This window comes from Macaca thibetana, chromosome 11, assembly GCF_024542745.1.
Source record: "Macaca thibetana thibetana isolate TM-01 chromosome 11, ASM2454274v1, whole genome shotgun sequence".
Lineage (NCBI taxonomy): Eukaryota > Metazoa > Chordata > Mammalia > Primates > Cercopithecidae > Macaca > Macaca thibetana.
Genome location: NC_065588.1, coordinates 118024394 through 118044239, shown reverse-complemented (window position 1 = coordinate 118044239; position 19846 = coordinate 118024394). Strand labels below are relative to the sequence as shown.

Sequence of the window (19846 nt, the reverse complement as noted above, 5' to 3'; positions counted from 1 at the left end):
CTGTCCTGCTTGCTCTGTGCCTTGGCCTCACCTCTTCCTAAAAAAAACAACAAGGCCGAGCAAGGTGGCTCACGCCTGTAATCCTAGCACACTGGGAGGCCAAGGCAGGTGGATCACCTGAGGTCAGGAGTTCGAGACCAGCCTGGCCAACATGGTGAAACCCTGTCTCTACTAAAAATATAAAAATTAGCCAGGCATGGTGGCGTGCACCTGTAACCCCAGCTACTCCAGAGGCTGAGGCATGAGAATTGCTTGAACCCAGGAGGTAGAGTCTGCAGTGAGCCAAGATCACACCACTGCACTCCAGCCTGGGCAACAGAGTGAGACTCTGTCTCAAAAATAAAATAAAATTAAGTTAAATTTTAAAAGGCTGAGCAAGATGGCTGACCCCCGTAATCCCAGCACTTTGGGAGGCCAAGACAGATGGATCACTTTAGGTCAGAAAGACCACCCTGGCCAATATAGTGAAACTCCATCTCTACTAAAAATACAAAAATTAGCTGGGTATGGTGGCACACACCTGTAATTCCAGCTACTTGGGAGCCTGACTCAGGAAAATCATTTAAACTCGGGAGGCAGAGGTTGCAGTGAGCCGAGATTGTGCCACTGCACTCCAGCCTGGGTGACAGACTCCGTCTCAAAAAAAAAAAATAGATACATGATAGATAGATAGATAGATAGATAGATAGACAGACACACAGACACATATCACATATGTATACACACATATATTAATATATACACATATATATTTATATATATATTCTTGAACTTTTTATACTGGATACAGTCAAGGTATTTGGAAACGGTTTAATTCTTTTGGAATCAAAAGTGCAACTCAGAGCTGGGCGTGGTGGCTCAGACCTGTAATCCCTACACTGGGAGGTCAAGGCTGATGGATCACCCGAGGTCTTGAGTTTGAGACCAGCCTGGCCAACATAATGAAACCCCGTCTCGGTGGATCACGAGGTCAGGAGATCGAGACCATCCTGGCTAACACGGTGAAACCCCGTCTCTACTAAAAAAATTCCAAAAACTAGCCGGGCGTGGTGGAGGGCACCTGCAGTCCCAGCTACTCGGGAGGCTGAGGCAGGAGAATGGCGTAAACCCGGGAGGTAGAGCTTGCAGTGAGCTGAGATCCAGCCACTGCACTCCAGTCTGGGCGACAGAGCAAGACCCCCATCTCAAAAAAAATAAAAAAATAAAAAAAGAAGCCCCGTCTCTACTAAAAATACAAAAATTAGTCCAGTGTGGTGGTGTGCACCTGTAATCCCAGCTACTCAGGAGGCTGAGGCGGGAGAACTGCTTGAACCCAGGAGACAGAGGTTGCAGTGAGCGGAGACCACGCCACTGCACTCCAGCCTGGGTGACAGAGCAAGCCTCTGTCTCAAAAACAACAACAACAACAACAACATAAATAGGTGCAACTTACTCTAGAACTAACTTTTCCCCACTACTGAGGCAAGAACAATGCCCCAAGAACCCTGAGGTTTTCGAGGCTGGTTGGTGGCACAAGCATTATTCCAGGGTTTGTGTGAGTGGAATGTTCTTGTACCTCTAATCATTTCAGGTGGTTCTTTCTCTGGCCTCGGGTCAGCCCTTTCATGTCATGCGTGGGCTGAGCATCACTCAGAGGATGGCTGGAGAAGTGCTTGCTGCAGACCACTGGGATTCTCTGTGCGCAGCTGTATCCTCTCCAGAACTTGAACCTCCCTGGTCCCCCTAGACTCTTAGCTGTGTTTGCTCAACTCAGGGGGTCTGCCAGACTCCACCTGGGTTCCCCTCTCTGCATCATGGCCTGGAAATTCCTAAGACAGTAACATTGCGGAAGCAATCACTGGGCTCACCCTGTTTGTTCCTTGTCCCTCAGGGATCACTGTCCTCTGTTGACTGATGTCCGAAGTCTTGAAAAACATTGTTTCATACACATTTTATCCATTTTGTTTTGTTCTTTCAGGTGAGAAAGTAAATCTACACTGTTACTGCATCTCGGTCAGCCAAATGCATTTGAGACTCACTCATGTTGAGGCCAGGTGCAGTGGCTCACACCTGTAATCCCAGCACTTTGGGAGGCCAAGGCAGGCAGATCACCTGAGGTCAGGAGTTTGAGACCAGCCTGCTCAACATGGTGAAACCTCGTCTCTACTAAAAATACAATAATTAGCCGAGTGTGGTGATGAGCGCCTGTAGTCCCAGCTACTCGGGAGGCTGAGGCAGGAGAATTGCTTGAATCTGGGAGGCGGACGTTGCAGTGAGCCAAGATCACGTCACTGCACTCTGACATGGGCGACAGAGTGAGACTCCCTCTTAAAAAAAAAAAAAAAAAAAGTCTGGGTGTGGTGGTTCACGCCTGTAATCCCAGTACTTTGGGAGGGCCAGGCAGGAGAATCACTTGAGTACAGGAATTTGAGACTAGCCTAGGAAACATAGCAAGACCGCATTCAGAAAAAGAAGGAAAAGAAGAAAGGAAGGAAGGAGGGAGGGAGGGAAGAAAGAAAGGAAGGATGAAAGGAAGGAAGAAAGGAAGGAGGGAAAGAAAGAGGGAGAGAAGAAAGAGGAGGAGGAAGATTTCACATAAAAATCAAGACGGGTACTTTCTTTTGAAAAATGGGGCTGGGGCCGGGCGCGGTGGCTCAAGCCTGTAATCCCAGCACTTTGGGAGGCCGAGGCGGGTGGATCACGAGGTCAGGAGATCGAGACTATCCTGGCTAACATGGTGAAACCCCGTCTCTACTAAAAATACAAAAAACTAGCCAGGCGTGGTGGCGGGCGCCTGTAGTCTCAGCTACTTGGGAGGCTGAGGCGGGAGAATGGCGTGAACCCGGGAGGCGGAGCTTGCAGTGAGCCGAGATCACGCCACTGCACTCCAGCCTGGGAGACACAGCGAGACTCCGTCTCAAAAAAAAAAAAAAGAAAAATGGGGCTGGGTGCGGTGGCTCATGCCTGTAATCCCAGAGCTTTGGGAGGCCAGGGCTGGTGGATCACGAGGTCAGGAGATCGAGACCATCCTGGCTAACACGGTGAAACCCTGTCTCTACTAAAAATACAAAAAAATTAGCCAGGCATGATGGTGGACGCCTGTCCCAGCTACTCAGGAGGCTGAGGCAGGAGAATGGTGTGAATCTGGGAGGCAGAGCTTGCAGTGAGCTGAGATCACGCCACTGCATTCCAGCCCGGGTGACAGAGCGAGACTGCATCTCAAGAAAAAAAAAAAAAAAAAAAAAAAAAGATCAAAATGGGAAGATCTGGTCACACTGGGTTCACATTCCTGCATGGCGATTGGCTGGCACACAAGAACAGCTAGCAGCATTACATGGGCCCTGCCTGTTGCACAGTCCCCACCATTCCCAGTTGCCTTGCCCAGGCCTCCATAACATAAACTCCATCATGGGTTTATGTTACCTGCTGGTCTCTGGAGACATTTAAGATTCCCAATACAATGTGTCATGAAGAGAATGAACCAATGTTGTTGCGAAGATTCTAAAAGCAGCTAAATTACTTGAATGGTGAAAAAACAGAAAACAGTTCATTTCACTGGGGCTACGAAAACACAGGGCCTTGAAGGAAGAATATAGTGTTACCAAGCAGAGGATTTGGCAAGCAGATACCACTTCACCTCTGCTTGCAGCTTGCAATCCAAACAGGTCCTTCAGCCCCAAGCTGCCTCTGGACAGGAGAGGCTGGCCGTGCCTCCCAGTGAGATCCAGGCAGGTGCCATGGGCAGGTCAGCCAGGCAGTCAGGTTGCGAATCGGAGGGACTCTTCTGTCTGTGGGGTCAGGACTCCATGTGCATTATGTACGAGCCCTTCTGTAGATGGCACCTGCCAGCCACCCGGATCTGAGCAGCCACTCAGGTGCCAAGTATCAGGTTTGACTTGGCTGCTGCCCTGTCCCAGTTCTTGCCCAAAGCACTTCCTTTATTTTTTTTATTTTTTAAAGACACAGTCTCGCTCTGTCGCCCAGGCTGGAGTGCAGTGGCATGATCTCAGCTCACTGCAACCTCCACCTCCTGGGTTCAAGCAATTCTCCTGCCTCAACCTCCCAAGTAGCTGGAATTACAGGCGTGCACCACCTCGCCTGGCTAATTTTTGTATTTTTAGTAGAGATGGGGTTTCACCACGCTGGCCAGGCTGGTCTCGAACTACTGACCTCAGGTGATCCACCTGCCTTGGCTTGCCAAAGTGCTGGGATTATAGGCGTGAACCACCGCACCTGGCCCCCAAAGTGCTTTCAGACGCACTCATCAGCAACCTGAGGCTGGGCCTGGCTCTCTGGGGACTGTGATTATGATAGGTGAAAAAGTGTGGTGGGAGACTATCCTCCCTCACTTCACCCTCACCCCCACCCCCATGGGGAACCTCACCTTTTGTTGTCTTTGAGACACTCTACTTACGGACCACCGGCCTGTGAATTTGGTCAACCAGCTGGGGAGAGTCACAAAAGTAGCAAACACACACTCACTATGTGCCTGCCTGGCACTCTTCTCTACAGTGTGTGTATGTGTGTGTGTGTGTGTGTGTACATTATTTTCATAACAGCCTTATGACGTAAGACCTTTTTTTTTTTTTTTTTTGAGACGGAGTCTCGCTCTGTCACCCAGGCTGGAGTACAGTGGCCGGATCTCAGCTCACTGCAAGCTCCGTCTCCCAGGTTTATGCCATTCTCCTGCCTCAGCCTCCCAAGTAGCTGGGACTACAGGCGCCCGCCACCTCGCCCGGCTAGTTTTTTTGTATTTTGTAGTAGAGACGGGGTTTCACCGTGTTAGCCAGGATGGTCTCGATCTCCTGACCTCGTGATCCGCCCGTCTCGGCCTCCCAAAGTGCTGGGATTACAGGCTTGAGCCACCGCGCCCGGCCCGTAAGACCTTTATTATACCTGTTTTTTTGTTTGTTTGTTTGTTTTTTTTTTTTTTTTTTTGTTTTGTTTTTTTGTTTTGTTTTTTTTGAGACGGAGTCTGGCTCTGTTGCCCAGGCTAGAGTGCAGTGGCCGGATCTCAGCTCACTGCAAGCCCCGCCTCCCGGGTTCACGCCATTCTCCTGCCTCAGCCTCCCGAGTAGCTGGGAGTACAGGCGCCCGCCACCTCGCCCGGCTAATTTTTTTTGTATTTTAGTAGAGACGGGGTTTCACCGTGTTAGCCAGGATGGTCTCGATCTCCTGAACTCGTGATTCGCCCGTCTCGGCCTCCCAAAGTGCTGGGATTACAGGCTTGAGCCACCGCGCCCGGCCTATTATACCTGTTTTACAGGTAAGTACTCTAAGGCATGATTTCTCCAACTGTTTTTTGGGTTTTTTTTTTTTTTTTTTTTTTTTCTTTTGAGACAAGGTCTCTCTCTGTCATCCAAGCTGCAGTGCAGTGGTGCAATCACGGCTCAATGCAGCCTCCACCTCCCAGGCTTGAGCAATTCTTTCCCCTCAGCTTCCTGAGTAACTGGGACTACAGGTGTGCCACCATGTCCAGCTGATTCTTTTATTTTTCATAGAGATGGGGTCTTGCTATGTTGCCCAGGCTAATCTCAAACTTCTGGGCTCAAGTGATCCTCCTGCCTCAGCCTCTCAAAGTTCTGGGACTGGCTGGGTGCGGTGGCTCATGCCTGTAATCCCAGCATGTTGGGAGGCCGAGGCAGGCGGATCACAGGTCAGGAGATCGAGACCACCCTGGCTAACGCAGTGAAACCCCGTCTCTACTAAAAATATTAAAAATTAGCTGGGTGTGGTGGTGGGCGCCTGTAGTCCCAGCTACTTGGTAGGCAGAAGCAGGAGAATGGCGTGAACCTGGGAGGTGGAGCTTGCAGTGAGCCAAGATTGCACCACTGCACACTCCAGCCTGGGCGACAGAGCGAGACTCCGTCTCAAAAAAAGAAAACAAAACCAAAAACCAATTAGCCAGGCGTGGTGGCACATGCCTGTAATCCCAGCTACTTGGGAGCCTGAGGCAGGAGAATCGCTTGAACCCAGGAGGTGGAGGTTGCAGTGAGCCAAGATCTCGCCACTACACACCAGCCTGGGCAATACAGCGAGACTCTGACTGCTAAAAAAAAAAAAAAAAAAAAAAAAAAAAGGAAGCAATAAAAATAACACCTGTACTAAGATATCATTTACATACCATAAAATTTACGCCTTTAAGTTGGTTTTAAAAGCAATAATTCAGTTTCAGTGGTTTTTCATTAATTCATACGTTATACAACCACTGCCACTACCTAACTCCAGGACATTTTCATCATGCTCCCCCAAAAAACCTCATACCCATTAACGGTCACTCCTTTACCATCAGCTCCTAGAAGCCACTAATCTACTTTCTCTCTATAGATTTGCCTATTCTGGACCTTTCATATAAATGCAGTCTTACTATGTATGGTCTTTGGTGACTTTTGTAGAGACGAATCTCACCATGTTGCCTAGCCTGGTCTCAAACTACTGGGCTCAAACAATCCTCCAGCCTTAGCTTCCCAAAGTGCTGGGATTACAGGCATGAACCACCATGCCCACCCTCCAATGGCATCTCTTATATTTTTATTTTTTATTTATTTATTTTTGAGACAGAGTTTCACTCTTTTTTTTTTTTTTTTTTTTTTTTTTTTGAGACGGAGTCTCACTCTGTCGCCCAGGCTAGAGTGCAGTGGCCAGATCTCAGCTCACTGCAAGCTCCGCCTCCCGGGTTTACGCCATTCTCCTGCCTCAGCCTCCCGAGTAGCTGGGACTACAGGCGCCTGCCACCACGCCCAGCTAATTTTGTATTTTTTAGTAGAGACAGGGTTTCACCATGTTAGCCAGGATGGTCTCGATCTCCCGACCTCAGGTGATCTGCCCGTCTTGGCCTCCCAAAGTGCTGGGATTACAGGTGTGAGCCACTGTGCCCGGCTGGCATCCTTTATAGCAAAAGGATCCCATCCACGATTTTCCATCACATTCAAGTGTCATGTCTCTTTGACTGCCTGTAATATGAAACAGTTCTTTGATCTCTTTTTTTTTTCTTTTTCAGATAGAGTCTCGCTCTGTTGCCCAGGATGGACAGGATGGAATGCAATGGCATTCCATGATCTTGGCTCACTGCAACCTCCGCCTCCCGGGTTCAAGAGATTCTCATGCCTCAGACTCCTGAATAGCTGGGATTACAGGCGCCCACCACCTCACCCGGCTAATTTTTTCCTTTTCTGATAGAGACAGGGTTTCACTATGTTGGCCAGGCTGGTCTCCAACTCCTGACCTCAGGTGATCCACCTGCCTCAGCCTCTCAAATTGCTGGGATTACAGGTTTGAGCCACCACACTCAGCCCGTAGTTACTCTTATTCCCTACGTACTTTTAAATTATTTTATGGGCCAGGCGGGGTGGCTCACATCTGTAACCCCAGCACTTTGGGAGGCTGAAATGGGCAGATCACCTAAGGTCAGGAGTTTGAGACAGCCTGGATAACATGGCAAAACCCTGTCTCTACTAAAAATGTAAAAAGCCAGGCGCAGTGGCTCATATCTGCAATTCCAGCACTTTGGGATTTCCAGGCAGGCAGATCACCTGAGGTTAGGAGTTCGAGACCAGCCTGACCAACATGGAGAAACCCCATCTCTACTAAAAATACACAATTAGCCAGGCGTGGTGGTGCATGTCTGTAATCCCAGCTACTTGGGAGGCTGAGGCAGGAGAATCACTTAAACCCGGGAAGTGGAGGTTGCGGTGAGCCAAGATTGAACTGCTGGACTCCAGCCTGGGCAACAAGAACAAAACTGCATCTCAAAAAATAAAAAATTTTTTAAAATTGGCGGGGTACAGTGGCTCACGCCTGTAATCCCAGCACTTTGGGAGGCCGAGGCGGGCGGATCACGAGGACAGGAGATGGAGACCATCCTGGCTAACACGGTGAAACCCCGTCTCTACTGAAAATACAAAAAATTAGCTGGGCGTGGTAGCGGGCACCTGTAGTCCCAGCTACTCGGGAGGCTGAGGCAGGAAAATGGCGTGAACCCAGGAGACAGAGGTTGCAGTGAGCTGAGATTGTGCCACTGCACTCCAACCTGGGCGACAGAGCGAGACTCTATCTCAAAAAAAAAAAAATAATAATTAAAAACAAATAAAAGGCCGGGCGCAGTGGCTCACGCCTGTAATCCCAGCACTTTGGGAGGCCGAGGCGGGAGGATCACAAGGTCAGGAGATCGAGACCACGGTGAAACCCCGTCTCTACTAAAAATACAAAAAATTAGCCGGGCGCGGTTGTGGGCGCCTGTAGTCCCAGCTACTCGGGAGGCTGAGGCAGGAGAATGGCGTGAACCCGGGAGGCGGAGCTTGCAGTGAGCCGAGATCGCGCCACTGCACTCCAGCCTGGGCGACAGAGCGAGACTCCGTCTCAAAAAAAAAAAAAAAAAAAAAAAAACAAATAAAAATTGGGCCGGGCACAGTGGCTCACGCCTGTAATCCCAGCACTTTGGGAGGCCAAGGCGGGCTAATCACCTGAGGTCAGGCATTCAAGACCAGCCTGGCCAACGTGGTGAAACCTAGTCTCTACTAAAAATACAAAATCAGCCAGGCGTGGTGGCAGTGCCTGTAATCCCAGCCACATGGTAGGTTAAGGCAGGAGAACCACTTGAGCCCGGGAGGCAGAGGTTGCAGTGAGCTGAGATCGCGCCATTGCACTCCAGCCTGGGCAAAAGGAGCGAAACTCCATCTCAAAAAATAATAATAATAAATAAAAATAAAATAAAATAAAAATATAAAAAATTAGCTCGGTGCGGTGGCATGCACCTGTAGTCCCAGCTACATGGGGGAGGCAGGAGAATTGCTCGAACCCAGGAGGTGGAGGTTGCGGTGAGCTGAAATTGCTCCACTGCACTCCTGCCTGGGCGACAGGGTGAGACTCTGTCTCAAAAAAATAAATAAATAAAATAAAAATAAAAATAAAGTATTTTATGGGGAGGCACTTCAACTATGTAAATATTCATTTGCCATCTATTTGTATCAGCATGACTTGTCCTACTTTAGTTGATGAGTTATAATTTATTACTATTACTATATTATTTATTTACTTTTCTTTCTTTTTTTTTTTTGAGACAGGGTCTCACTCTGTCACCCAGGGTAGAGTACAGTGGCTCAATCATGGCTTACTGCAGCCTTGACCCCCTGGGCTTCAATGATCCTCCTACCTCAGCCTTTTGAACCTGTAGCTGGGACCACAGGCACGGCCACCACGCCTGGCTAATTTTTGTATTTTTTGTGGAGACAGATGTCTCACTATGTTGCTCAGGCTAGTCTCAAACTCCTGAGCTCAAGTGATCCACCCACCTCATCCTCCCAAAGTGTTGGGATTACAGGCATGAACCATCATGCCTGAATTTTTTTTTTTTTTAACTTTTTTAGAGACAAGGTCTTTCTCTGTCACCCAGGCTGGAGTGCAGTCCTGCAATCATAGCTCACTGCAGCCTTCAAGTCCTATGCTCAAGGGGTCCCCCCATCTCAGCCTCCCAAGTAGCTGGGACCACAGGCACGCACCACCACACCTGGCTCCTCTGTGTTTCCACGCTCAAGTTCTCTAAGACTTGGTCATAGGATTCACATGAAGCTGATTCCTGTGCCCCTCTGAGGTATCCCCTTCATCCTTTGAGCATTTCCTGTCTGGTACTCTTTGGCACAAAAAGATGATTATGCACGTCTTGCACTTTGCCTGCTCTAACTCCGGAGTCACCCATTTCCCTAAGTATTGCTGTGAGCCACTCCTTTTTTTTTTTTTTTGAGCCGGAGTTTCACTCTTGTTGCCCAGGCTGGAGTGCAATGGTACGATCTCAGCTCACTGCAACCTCCGCCTCCTGGGTTCAAACGATTCTGCTGCCTCAGCCTCCCAAGTAGCTGGGATTACAGGCGTGTGCCACCACGCCCAGCTATTTATTTATTTATTTATTATCATTTTTTTCAGACAGTCTCACTCTATTGCCCAGGCTGGAGTGCAGTGGTACGATTTTGGCTCACTGCAACCTCCGCCTCCTGGGTTCAAGTGATTCTCCTGCCTCAGCCTCCCAAGTAGCTGGGATTACAGGCATGCACCACCATGCCTGGCTAATTTTTGTATTTTTAATAGAGACGGGGTTTCATCATGCTGGCTGGGCTGGTCTTGAACTCCTGGCCTCATGATCTGCCCGCCTTGGCCTCCCAAAGTTCTGGGATTACAGGCATAAGCCACTGTGCCTGGCCTAATTTCGTATTTTTAGTAGAGACGGGATTTCTCCATATTGGTCAGGCTGGTCTCGAACTCCTGGCCTCATGATCTGCCCGCCTTGGCCTCCCAAAGTTCTGGGATTACAGGCATAAGCCACTGTGCCTGGCCTAATTTCGTATTTTTAGTAGAGACGGGATTTCTCCATATTGGTCAGGCTGGTCTCGAACTCCTGACCTCAGGTGATCTGCCCACCTCGGCCTCCCTAAGTGCTGGGATTATAGGCGTGAGCCACTGCACCCAGCCTGCCGGCTCTTTTTAGAGGAGAATGGTATTTAGAAACCAAGTTCCCGATATGAGATGTGTACATTCATTACAAACCCAGCTACTGTGTCCTGTAACTACTCTCAGGGGACAGATCTTGGGACTCTACATATGTGTGTGTGTATATATATATTTGTACACATTTGCACCTTTATTTATATGTCTCTATAAATATTGAAAACCACACTACTATCCAATTTCAATTCTAATCTACAGGGTTCCTTCTAGTTTCTTCCCTTTTCCATATTTGCTACTTCCTCCCCAACAGTGAGCAGCCTGTTGGTTGCTCATGGTTTCACCATGTTCTTGAGGCTGGTCTCAAACTCCTGATCTCAGGTTATCCACCCCCTCAGCCTCCTGAAGTGCTGGGATTACAGACATGAGCCACCGCACCCGGCCTCCTTAGTGTATTTATTTATCCAATCATCACACCTGATACATAACCCATTTCCTATCGCCACCACCACCCTCTTCCCAGTTTTTGCATCCTCCCTCCTGCCCGAAATAAATGTATCTTAATGAAAGGGATGATGAGAATGATTTTTTTGGCTTGGTGTCCAAATTTAAAGTTCTGGCCAACATGGTGAAACCCTATCTCTACTAAAAATACCAAAATTAGCCGGTTGTGGTGGCGGGTGCCTATAATCCCAGCTACTCAAGAGGCTGAGGCAGGAGAATCGCTTGACCCTAGGAGGCAGAGGTTGCGGTGAGTCAAGATCACACCACTGCACTCCAGCCTGGGCAACAGAGCGAGAGCCATCTCAAAAAAAAAAATTAAATTAAAGTTTTCCAATGAGGTCCTATTTACCAGGTTATTTTCTATTACGGCAGATATGGTTGGGAAATTTACAAGAAGTGTTTTCCAATGACCAGGTTTTTGTTTTGATTTGCTTTTTGGGCTACAAGATTAAATCTTATTTTATTCCGCCCCCTGCTGGCAACATATTGAAATTTATTTCATCCAACAAAAGGTGAAAGGCTTGTTCAACAAAGATTCATTAACACATATTATTTTTCCATTTTTCTCACAATCTGAAAACCTACCACTCAAAGAAAAACTCACTGATATGATTAGATGGTATAAACATTCATCCTTATTCATTTTTAATAAGGCAAAATATTTGCTTTCCAAATTTTCCACAGTAATACATATGAAACAGTAAAAATCGGCCGGGCGCGGTGGCTCAAGCCTGTAATCCCAGCACTTTGGGAGGCCGAGACGGGCGGATCACGAGGTCAGGAGATCAAGACCATGCTGGCTAACACGGTGAAATCCCGTCTCTACTAAAAAAATACAAAAAACTAGCCGGGCAGCTACTCGGGCGGCTGAGGCAGGAGAATGGCCTAAACCCGGGAGGCGGAGCTTGCAGTGAGCTGAGATCCGGCCACTGCACCCCAGCCTGGGCGACAGAGCGAGATTCTGTCTCAAAAAAAAAAAAAAAAGAAACAGTAAAAATCTTTTGTGCATAAAATGTACAGATGTAATTTAAGTAATAATTACAAAGTCAATCTGTGTAACTGACCCACCCAGATCAAGAAGAAGACATTGCTATCGTTCTTCTTTTTTTTTTTTTTTTGAGACAGAGTTTCACTCTTGTTGTCCAGGCTGGAGTGCAATGGCATGATCTTGGCTCACTGCAACCTCTGCCTCCTGGGTCCCAGTTCAAGCAGTTCTCCTGCCTCAGCCTCCTGAGTAGCTGGGATTGCAGGCACGCACCACTACACCCAGTCAATTTTTGTATTTTTAGTAGAGATGGGGTTTCACCATGTTGGCCAGGCTGGTCTCGAACTCCTGACCTCATAATCCACCCTCCTCGGCCTCCCAAAGTGCTGGGATTATAGGCATGAGCCACCGGGCCCAGCTTTTTTTTTTTTTTTTTAAGATGGAGTTTTGCCCTTGTTCCCCAGTCTGGAGTGCAGTGGCGTGATCTTGGTTCTCTGCAACCTCTGCCTCCAGGGTTCAAAGGATTCTCCTGCTCAGCCTCCCAAGTAGCCGAGATTACAGGCGCCCACCACCATGCCCAGTTAATTTTTGTATTTTTGTAGAGACAGTGTTTCACCATATTGGCTAGGCTGGTCTCAAACTCCTGATCTCAAGTGATCCTCCCATCTTGGCCTCCCAAGGTGCTGGGATTAAAGGCGTGAGCCACTGGGCCTGGCCATGCCATCGCTCTAAATGACCAGTGTCCCTCTTCTCCGATCCTGGCTTTCTCTCTCTTCCCCTCAAAGGATTACCCTGATTTGGGGAATAATCATTTTAGTATATACTGCTTCTATAATCAGAAAATAACTAAAATATTAATTGTTCAAATTAATAATATAAAAATTTTGATGTGGTGATTTAATCTGGAAATTTACATGGTTATTTCTGCATTTAACAAAGACACTGAGTTAAACATCATTAATTATTAGGGAAATGCAAATCAGATCAGAGTGAGATACCACTTCTCACTCACTAGAATAGCTAAAGTTAAAAAGACAATCATAAATGTTAAAGATGTGGAGATGGCCGGGCGCGGTGGCTCAAGCCTGTAATCCCAGCACTTTGGGAGGCCGAGACGGGCGGATCACGAGGTCAGGAGATCGAGACCATCCTGGCTAACACGGTGAAACCCCGTCTCCACTAAAAAAAAATACAAAAAAATTAGCCGGGCGTGGTGGCGGCGCCTGTAGTCCCAGCTACTCGGGAGGCTGAGGCAGGAGAATGGCGGGAACCCGGGAGGCGGAGCTTGCAGTGAGCCGAGATCGCGCCACTGCACTCCAGCCTGGGCGACAGAGCGAGACTCCGCCTCAAAAAAAAAAAAAAAAAAAAAAAAGATGTGGAGAAATTAAGACCCTCACGTATTACTAATGGGAATGTGAAATGGTGCAGCCACTTTGGAAGACAGTTTGGCAGTTCCTCAAAATATTAAACACCAAGTTACCATAGGACAAGACAGAGCAATTCCACTCCTGGGTATAGCACCAAAAGAAATGAAACATTATGTCCACACAAAACCTTGTACACAAATGTTTATACTAGCATTATTCCTAAAAGCCAAAAAATGGAAACAATGCAAGTGTCCATCCACTGATGAATGAACAAACAAAATATGATCTGCCATACAATGGAATGTGATTCAGCCATGCAACAGAATGATGTATTGACACAGGTTATCACGTGGAAAAACCTTGAAGACATCGTGGGAAGTGAAGGTCATCCATCACAAAAGACTACATAATGTATGACTCCACTTATAGGAAATGTCCAGAACAGGCAAATTCAGAGAGAAGAAAGCAGAGAAGTGCTTGCCAGGGGCGGGGGGAGCGGGGAAAGGAAGAGTGGCAGCTAATGGGTATGAGGTTCCTTATGATGTGATGAAAATATTCTGAAAGTAGATAGTGATGGTGGTCGCACAACCTTGTGAAAACCTTAAAAACCACTAGATTAGAATTACATATTATTACATATTATAATTAGATATACATATATATATATACACACACACATGTATTTTTTTTTTCTTTTTTTGAGACAGAGTCTCGCTCTGTCGCCCAGGCTGGAGTGCAGTGGCGCGATGTCAGCTCACTGCAAGCTCCACCTCCCAGGTTCATGCCATTCTCCTGCCTCAGCTTCCTGAGTAGCTGGGACTACAGGCACCTGTTACCAGGCTTGGTTAATTTTTTTTTTTTTGTATTTTTAGTAGAGACAGGGTTTCACCATGTTAGCCAGGATGGTCTCGATCTCCTGACCTCATGATCCGCCTGCCTTGGCCTCCCTAAGTGCTGGGATTACAGATGTGAGCCACCGCACTTGGCCATTTTTTTTCTTTTTTTCTTTTTTTGAGACAGAGTCTTACTCTGTCACCCAGCCTGGAGTGCAGTGGTGCGATCTCGGCTCACTGCAACCTCTGCCTCCCGGGTTCAAGCGATTCCTGTGCCTCAGCCTCCTGAGTAAATGGGACTACAGGTGTGCACCACCATGCCCAGCCAACTTTTATATTTTTAGTAGAGACAGGGTTTCACCATGTTGGCCAGGATGGTCTCAATCTCTTGACCTTGTGATCCATCCACCTCGGTCTCCCAAAGTGCTGGGCGTGAGCCATCAGGCCTGGCCTTTTTTAAAAATATATTTTATTTATTTACTTATTTATTTATTTATTTATTTGAGACAAGGTCTGTCTCTGTTGCCCAGGCTGGAGCACAGTGACGTGATCTCTGCTCACTATAACCTTGACAACCCAGGCTCAAGTGATCCTTTCACCTCAACTTCCTGAGTAGCTGGGACGACAACTGTATGCCACCGCACCCGGCTAATTTTTTACATTTTCTGTAGAGACAGGGGTCTCACTATGTTGGCCAGGCTGGTCTCAAACTCCTGAGCTCAAAGCGATCCTCCTGTCTTGGCCTCTCAAAGTGCTGTGATTACAGGCGTGAGCTACTGCACCTGGCATATAATTATACATTAATCCCCACTTTCTCACTCTCCAGAAGCAACCACTATTGTGAAGTTGGGGTATATCATTCTAGTTCAATTTATGTTCCTTTATATCTTATTATGTTGTGTACTTTTCATCTTGTAAATAAATTGTATACTAATCTATTACATGTAAAACAACAACGTACTGAGACTTGCTTTTGTCAGCTTTTCTTTACGTTTACATTTTCTCATGAAATAAGCATAGAGGAAAGCACAAAAACCGTATGTACAGTTTGTCAAGTAATAGTAAGCTGAACACCTAGGTACCTACCACCCAGGTCATGAAATCAGTCACTGCCAGCGCCCAGAAGCCTGGAACATGCAGACTCTCAGCCTTGGCCTCCTTCTCCCCCCAGACATAACCACAGCCTTGCTTTTCTGGTAATTTAGTTGCTTTTCTTTGTAGTTCTACCACTTATGTTTGTTTTTCCTGGTTTGGATCTTTTATTTTTTTTATTTTTATTTATTTATTTTTTTTTTTTTTTGAGACGGAGTCTCGCTCTGTCACCCAGGCTGGAGTGCAGTGGCCGGATCTCAGCTCACTGCAAGCTCCGCCTCCCGGGTTCACGCCACTCTCCTGCCTCAGCCTCCCGAGTAGCTGGGACTACAGGCGCCCGCCACCTCGCCCGGCTAGTTTTTTGTATTTTTTAGTAGAGATGGGGTTTCACCGTGTTAGCCAGGATGGTCTCGATCTCTTGACCTCGTGATCCGCCCGTCTCGGCCTCCCAAAGTGCTGAGATTACAGGCTTGAGCCACCGCGCCCGGCCTGGATCTTTTATTTTTTAAATTATGTACGAACATAATTATTTATTTATTTATTGAGACAGTCTTGTTCTGTCGCCTAGGCTGGAGTGCAATGGTGCGATCTCGGTTCACTGCAACCTCTGCCTCCTGGGTTCAAGTGATTCTCCTGCCTCAGCCTCCTGAGCAGCTGGGATTACAGGCACCTGCCACCACACCAATTTTTGTATTTTTAGTAGAGACAGGATTTCACCATGTTGGCCAGGCTGGTCTTGAACTCCTGACCTCAGGTGATCTGTCCGCCTCAGCCTTCCAAAGTGCTGAGATTACAAGTGTGAGCCACAGCACCTGGCCGAACATAATTATTAATATAAATTATACAGACACACACACACACACACACACACACACACACATATATATATATATATATACGTCTGTCCGTCTTCCTGTACTCAGTATTATGGCTCCATATTAGACCCAGCCATTGTTACATGTGACTATAACTCATTCATTTCGCTGCTATGATATTCTTTTTTTTTTTTTTTTTTTTTTTTTCTGTCGCCCTGTCTAGAGTGCAGTGGCACAATCACGGCTCAGTGCAGTCTTGATCTCCCGAGCTCAAGCGATCCTTTCAATGCAGCCTCCCGAGGAGCTAAACTACAAGTGTGTGCCATCCTGCCTGGTTTATTTTATTTTATTTTATTTTATTTTAAGAGATGAGATATGGGTGGGCGTCCTGGCTCATGCCTGTAATCCCAGCACTTTGGGAGGCCGAGGCAGGCAAATCACTTGAGGTCATTTGAGTTTGACATCCGCCCAGCCAACATGGTGTAACTCCATCTCTACAAAAAATACAACAAAAAAGGTAACCAGGCGTGGTGGCACACGCCTGTGGTCCCAGCTACGTGGGAGGCTGAGGCAGGAGAATCACTTGAACCCACGAGGTGGAGGCTGCACTGAGCCGAGATCACACCACTGTACTCCAGCCTGTGCGACAGACCAAAACTCTGACTCAAAAAAAATAAAGAAAGAAAGACAGGGTCTTGCTCTGTCGCCCAGGCTGTAGTGCAGTGGCACCATCATGGCTCACTGCAGCCTCAGCCTCCTGGGCTTAAGCCATCCTCCCACCTCAGCCTCCCAAAGCGCTGGGATGACATGCATGAGCCACAGAACCCAGCCATAGGGCCTAACATCTCGAGTGATGAGTGAGATCCACATTATTTGTCACTGTCTCTAGATTACAGAAAACAAGTTAGTTTTCTGATTTAGGAACTGGCATGATCCACCCCAAATAATATACAAGATGAGTGTGTCCTGGTGCCTGTATCTTTGTCATCTCAGCTACTCTGGAGGCTGAGGCAGGAGGACAGCTTCAGCCCAGGAGTTTGAGGCCAGCCTGGACGACATAGCAAGAGCCTGTCTCTTAAAACAAAACAAAACAAAAAAACAAAAAAAGAATATGGTTGGGCGCAGTGGCTCGTGCCTGTAATCCCAGCACTCTGGGAGGCTGAAGCGGGCGGATCACCTGAGGTCAGGAGTTTGAGACCAGCCTGGCCAACATGGTGAAACCCCATCTTTACTAAAAATACAAAAAACTTAGCCAGGCATGGTGGCGGGCTCCTGTAATCCCAGCTACTTGGGAGACTGAGGCAGGAGAATCACTTGAACCCGGGAGGCGGAGGTTGCAGTGAGCCAAGATTGTGCCACTGTACTCCAGCCTGGGTAACAAGAGTGAAACTCCGTTTCAAACAAAACAAAACAAAACAAAACACGAATATATCATGGCCGGGCGGGGCAGCTCATGCCTTTGGGAGGCTGAAGCAGATGAACCACTTGAGGTCAGGAGTTCAAGACCAGCCTGGCCAACATGGTGAAACTCCATCTCTACTAAATATACAAAAATTAACCGGGCGTGGTGATGGCGCCTGTAGTCCCAGCTACTTGGGAGGCTGAGGCAAGAGAATCGCTTGAACTCAGGAGGCAGAGGTTGCAGTGAGCCGAGATCGCGCCACTGCACTCCAGCCTGGGCAACAGAGTGAGACTCTGTCTCAAAAAAAAAAAAAAAAAGGTGTCCTAGCAATGTAATTATATCAAAGATGTCAGATGAACTGCAACTCCAGAACTGCAAGTACTTCCCTTGATAGAGCCATGAGGCAACAGAAAGGATGCTTCGAACTTGTTAGCATCTTTAAAGGAGCTGCCAAATTCATGTGCTTCTTTCTGGAGAGCTGTTAAATTGAGAAGTGTATTGTATTTCAGTTAGATTCACTTAACATCTGCTGATGCCAGCATGTTGTCTGGTTAGGGAAATGTTAAATATAAGTAATTGCTATGGCATGTGGTTGAGACCTTGTGTCTTCCTGCGGTTCAAGCTTCTCACTGGCATCCTAAAACAATTCCAGTCTCCAACCACGGGACTTTGTTTTGAGCAAAGCTGTAGCCTCAGCACTTAGCGTGGTTCTCGGCACACAATAAATATGTATCGAGTGGATGAATATTTAGTGTACTTGTCATTTGTCTGAATGACATCCGATCCCCTCCTTACCCTTCTGCCTGCTCTGCTCTGTTTCCCAGGGTGATGAACACGCAGTCTGAGCTTTCCAGCCTTCCTGCTGGGCTCAGTCAATGGAAGGGACTGGTGAGAGGCTGCAAGGCAGGAGGGGAAGCTGGGGTATTTCTCCCCTCTCTTTGTCTTGGGCACCATCTCCAGTAGCATCTTTGCCTGAAATGGCTGCATAGGCTTCCTCCAGATGAGGTATTTTTTTTTTCTTTTGTTTTAAGACGGAGTCTCGCTCTGTCGCCCAGGCTGGAGTGCAATAGTGCAATCTCAGCTCACTGCAAGCTCTGCCTCCCGGGTTCACGCCATTCTCCTGCCTCAGCCTCCTGAGTAGCTGGGACTACAGGTGCCCACCACCGCGCCCAGCTAATTTTTTGTATTTTTAGTAGAGATGGGGTTTCATCGTGTTAGCCAGGATGGTCTCGATCTCCTGACCTCGTAATCCGCCCGCCTCAGCCTCCCACAGTGCTGGGATTACAGGTGTGAGCCACCGCGCGCGGCCTCACCCAGGTGACTTTTTTGTGGGGAGGGGTTGTTTTTGAGACAGGGTCTCACTCTGTTGCCCAGGCTGGAGGGCAGTGGCGCCATCATAGCTCACTGCAGCCTCAATCTCCTGGGCTCAAGCAATTCCCCCACCTCAGCCTCCTGAGTAGCTGGGACTACAGGCGTGTGCCACCATGCCCAGCTAATTTTTGTTCCTTTTGTAGAGACGCAGTTTCACCATGTTGCTCCAGGCTGGTCTCAAACTCCTGGGCTCAAGAGATTTGCTCACCTCGGCCTCCCAAAGTGCTGGAATTACAGACATGAGCCACTGCACCCAGCCACACGTGGTTTTTAAGAGATTTATCGTAGGAGTTGAGATCTTCCACAATTGTGAGATCTGGCTAGACAGTCTCCATAATGCTGGGTCTCTGTGTCTGATGCTGGAGACTGAAGTCTGCAGGGCAGGCAGCTGAACAGAAGATGGATGTAAAGTAGGGAAGAGCAAGAACAATCTGGAACCCATGAGCAAGAGCTGAAATCTATAAACACAGACTGAAACCTAGGTCAGTCCTCATTGTCCCCAACTTTGATGGCAGGAAACACTGGTGCCCTTAGGCAGGGAGCTGGCTCAGGGGTCACGGCAGCCAAAGGAGGATCCAGGGGCAGGTGGACCCACCACAGGCAGGTAAAGGAAAATGTTCAGGAGACGCAGAAGTGCCTGGTGACTCTGCCCCAGCCTTCGAGGCATCAGTAAGAGTATGGCTGCTGCTCTACTTCCACACACCAAATCTCATTCCACAGAAAACTGCCCTTTATGGCCCACCCTACCAGAAACACACAGAAAAAGGAATTCTGGGAAATGCAATTCAACTAGCCAAGCTAACACATTACCAAGCCAACACATTACCAAGCCAGTGAGCATGTTTTCTTGGGATAGCCTGGGGGTGATGTATCAGTGTTCTACCATGAGCAAACCTACCCCCAAGGGCTGAGAGAGCTGAAGGAAGCTGACAAATCTGGTTTCTCAGAAAGAAACTTTTTTGTTTTTTAGAGACAGAGTCTTGCTCTGTTGTCCAGGCTGGAGTGCAGTGGCACAATCATGGCTCACTGCAGCCTCAGACTTCTGGGCTCAAGCAATCCTCCTG

At 47.8% G+C, this 19846-nt stretch overlaps 2 protein-coding genes and 1 pseudogene across 3 annotated transcripts in view; 2 read left to right on the top strand and 1 right to left on the bottom strand.

Annotated features, from left to right (window-relative positions):
* Positions 1–19846, bottom strand: part of PSMD9 (proteasome 26S subunit, non-ATPase 9) — a 405206-nt gene that overhangs the window by 211510 nt on the left and 173850 nt on the right. The window lies entirely within an intron of this gene.
* Positions 1–19846, top strand: part of MORN3 (MORN repeat containing 3) — a 330245-nt gene that overhangs the window by 274511 nt on the left and 35888 nt on the right. The window lies entirely within an intron of this gene.
* Positions 1–19846, top strand: part of LOC126930677 (40S ribosomal protein S3a-like) — a 265438-nt pseudogene that overhangs the window by 225437 nt on the left and 20155 nt on the right. The window lies entirely within an intron of this gene.